Below are 4,102 nucleotides of genomic sequence, written 5' to 3' on the forward strand. Positions count from 1 at the left end.
TTCATAGAAAGTCTTGTCCTTACACACATAATCAGCAAGGCACAGTTGAAAGGAAGCATCGACATATAATTGAGATTGGACTCTCTTTACTGGCCACTGCCTCCTTGCCAATGTCCTTCGGGGGTGGGGGATCCCTTTTCATGCTCAATCTACATCATAAACAGACTACCAGCCACAGGTTTGAAAAATCTGAGTCCATATGAGCTTTTATTTATCATAAACCTGATTATCACTTCTTTAAAGTGTTTGGATATGCTTGTTATTCTTGTCTTATGTAAGATCCAAGACTTTTGAAAAGTCCTATTTTGAACTAATCCCAAATTATATATATTCATTTATAGTTTTAATTTTAGAAATTATTTTTATTGAAAAATAATTAAAGGCAATTAATTGGATTTGAAATAAATTAAGGTTTTTATCTAAATTCTATACCTAAGAATTATTTTCCTATTTATGATTTAAAGTTCTAGAAATTTGAAAATAATGGGGTTTGGCTATTTAAATTATAATTTTGTCTAATTTTATAATTATTGAATTATTTTCTATATTTAAATTATAAAATTGGTAGTTATGAAATAATAATAATTTTATATGATTGGATTTTAGATAATTTAATGTATATCATTTAATACTTTAAGTTAAAGATAAAGAAAATTAATTATATTACCATGAATTTTCAATTAGAATAATTTATTGAGAATCAATTAGTATTTTTATACCACAAATAATATTTTAAAATAATTTTAGAGATTTAATTAGATTTCAAAATTTATACTCCATGCCTCAATTTTATTAAAATTACTTTACTATAACTAAATCCAAAATCTTAATTTTATACACAAACCCTAATCCCAATTAAATTATAATTTTTTTCTTACTCCTAATGAAACCCTAGCCGCCATTAGCCCTCACCAACAGCAGCTGAAACTCCCCCCCCCCTTTTGAACAACCAAAATACGCACCCATCAGAAAAGAAAAAAGAGACAGAAAGGGGAAGAAGGAAGGGGACTGAGGGAGGAAGGAGAGGGGGGAGAAGAGTGAGGCGGCATGGTGGGTGTCACTGCCACCGTCGCCGCCGCTGCTAACAGAGGAGAGAGGAGATCTGAGAGAGAAGGAGAGTGTCGCGAGGGAGCCGCCGCGTCGCGTTGCCGTTTGCGCCAGCGCCGAGGAGGACCGCGCGAGAAAGAGGCGCCACCGTCGCTGTCTTCATCGCGTATGGAGTTGCCGTTGCCGACAAGCCCAACCACTGCCTAGTTGTGTCGCCGCCATGAAGACCTCGCCAACATCTTCCCCTTCGCAGATCGTCGTCGTCTTTGGAGCAGAGAGCGAAAGAGATCTTACGGTGGAGGAAACAGGGAGGCGCCGCCGTGCAGCGAGAAGCTACCGCCGCTGTTGCGCGCTCTGTCACCGCTACTGCTGGGGCTGTGCCGTCGCGACCGAGCTTCTGCCACTCAAAAACCACCGCCACTGCGACCAGAAACCACCACTGAGGCCTAAGTAAGTTTGGTAAGCTCTAATCTTGCCTCAGATCTTCTTTTCTGTTAAGTTGCTTCTACCGTGAGTTGTTACTGAGGTTGTTTGCATCGGATTATACAGTCACCACTGCTGCAGGACCATCAGAGCTTCCGGCCGTTATTAGAGCTGCTGTCCGGTCAATTTAGAAGCTGCTACTGTGTCGTTCTATTCTGTTTATCATGGTAAGATTATTCGGTTCCGTTCTTATTTATCGCAATACTCCATTATCAATCATGTTCTAATATCGCTCAATATCCGTCCCACGTTAATTCTAAATTATGTCAGATATGTGGTTGTTGCTGTGATCCCTACGGTTGATTGGGAATTTCTGCAGTTGATGCCGATTAACATGAGAATAAGGATTTAATGGGTTTAATTATGCAACTTGCGACTAATTGAGGTAGGAATTTTTCTTAAATCTATTTTACATTACAAGGTTGTTATAAATCCATATTAACATGTAAAATACATTTTTGTGATTTCGTGAGTCTTATAAATTGAATTGAGTTATTTTGGTTGAATGAGATTATTAGTTTGATTGATAAACTGATCGATTGAGAAAGTTGGATATTTGGATTAATTGATTTTTTTTTGGTGACTATTTGGATTAATTGATTGATGTTGTTAAAGTAGTTTTCCTTGAATTATTAGAGAAGATTTATTATTGCCTTTTAGGTTAATTTTGGAAACGGTTTGATTTTAGAAAAGATTTAATATTAAAATTTGATTTGATATTAAACCCGATTTGATATTGGAATTTGATTTTAAAATAAATTTGGAAAAGACTTGATATTTGAAAACGGGTTATTTATTGAGAATGATTTGCTATTTTGGAAATAATTTGAAAAATGTTTGAGGGATGGTTTGGTTTGAAACTATTTGAGAAGACCGAGAATTCTTAATTATTGATTGATGCTATTGGTTGAAGTCGGTTTAAATTGTGATTTATAGGATTGGTTGATTGAATTCTGGACTTTGTAATTTCCTTGGGTTGAGTGCTGTTGTTGTGATAATGGTTATTGGAAGTGATTTGACTGATTATCAGGTGTTTGGTTTGGTTTGGTTGGGTCCCGAAAAGGGTGGCAGAATCTGAGTTTTAGAGGAGATGTTGCCAAAATTTTATAAAATTGGAAGTTTTGTTTGAAATAATTGTTTAAAAAGATTTAGTTCTTAAACGTTACTTGTTTCAGAATGATTTATTTAGAAAAGAAAGAATTATGTTTTGAATTGAGATTGTTGATTAACGGAAGGAAAGATGATGAGGATTGATTTGAAATATGATTTTTGAATGAATTTGGAAATGGGATATGGATTGACGAATGATGATGATATTGAGAATGGCTTAGATATTGATGAATGATGAATGAATTATTTATGTGGCTTATGAATTTGAAATATCTGAGATTTGAGGTTCCTTGGATTAAGTGTCATGGCTTGCCACCACGTGTACCAGGTTGAAAACTCGATACTCTGTTGACCTTACGACGTAAGTGTGACCGGGCACTATATAAATTTCCGGGAATGTTACCCCCATTGAGAAATATTGATTATTTGAGAAAAAGCTATGCATAGACTCTTGGGGATGCACGTCGGGGGACAGTCTAAGGACAATTCAGACTTGTCGGGTTGGCTGGATAACCGACAGATGAACCTCATCAGCCATAGGACAGGCATGCATCATATGCATTTGCATGCTTTTCTTGGGTTTGAACTTATTTTGGTTTGCCTAATTGCTAAACTGTTCTTAACTACTACTTGAACTATTTGCTGTAACTGCTACCTACTTGTGCTTTCCTTGTCTGTCTTGCTTGTGTTTGTCCTGGCATGCTACATTTGAGAATGAACTTTGATGCTTAATTAATGATTGTGTTGTTTGATTGCGTGGTTGATTTCTGATTGAGATTTTCTTATAAGAAAGGAAAGATTTCGGATTTCTAAAAGATTAAACATTGTTTCTTTGAAAAGGTTTTGAACGATTTCCTATTGGTTTTAAAAGATTCACAAGGCAATGATAGTCACTGAGCTTGAAAACAGTTTTCTTATTGAATATCTTCTTATAACAACTTTGAAACTCTGTGGTGAGACCGTGTGGTTAGGTTCTCACCCCCCTACAGCTTTACTTTTTCAGGAACTGGATGAAGAAGCATTAAGAAGAGTTATACTGCGTTTGGTTTATATGCTATTGTATTAATTAGATTAATTTCTTCCCTCGTTTTTGTTATTACAAGTTTGTAAGAGGGATAGGAATTGTATGTTTTATATGTATACTATATTGAGTTATTATGTAAGGAGTCTTGTATATGAATCTATGCCTGTTTTGTATTTTTCTCAAGATAAAGTATTTATTTCTGGTTTTTCAAAGAAATCAGCGATACAGTGTCGAGTCATAGGCTCCTATTTTAATATTTAGTATGTAAAGTACTCGTAATACTTCTTGCTATCAGAGTAGCGTAGCCGGAAGCGTGACTTCTGATAGTGAGGGTGTTACATCGTAGGCCTTATAAAAAAAGCAAAATTTAATTACAAATCTAAACTATGCTTATTCATTGGATATAATTCTCAGTACAAAAAGGTTATAAATGTACGG

At 35.4% G+C, this 4,102-nt stretch overlaps 1 long non-coding RNA gene across 1 annotated transcript; it reads left to right on the forward strand.

The window, feature by feature from the left end:
• The first annotated feature begins 834 nt into the window (after nucleotides 1-834).
• On the forward strand, nucleotides 835-3,880 carry LOC112772698 (uncharacterized). The gene is made up of 4 exons (XR_003187609.2): nucleotides 835-1,506; nucleotides 1,597-1,697; nucleotides 1,801-1,915; nucleotides 3,630-3,880. It is a non-coding gene; the product is annotated as an uncharacterized lncRNA (long non-coding RNA).
• Nucleotides 3,881-4,102: the final 222 nt, after the last annotated feature.

Source organism: Arachis hypogaea, chromosome 18, assembly GCF_003086295.3.
Source record: "Arachis hypogaea cultivar Tifrunner chromosome 18, arahy.Tifrunner.gnm2.J5K5, whole genome shotgun sequence".
Taxonomy (NCBI): Eukaryota; Viridiplantae; Streptophyta; class Magnoliopsida; order Fabales; family Fabaceae; genus Arachis; species Arachis hypogaea.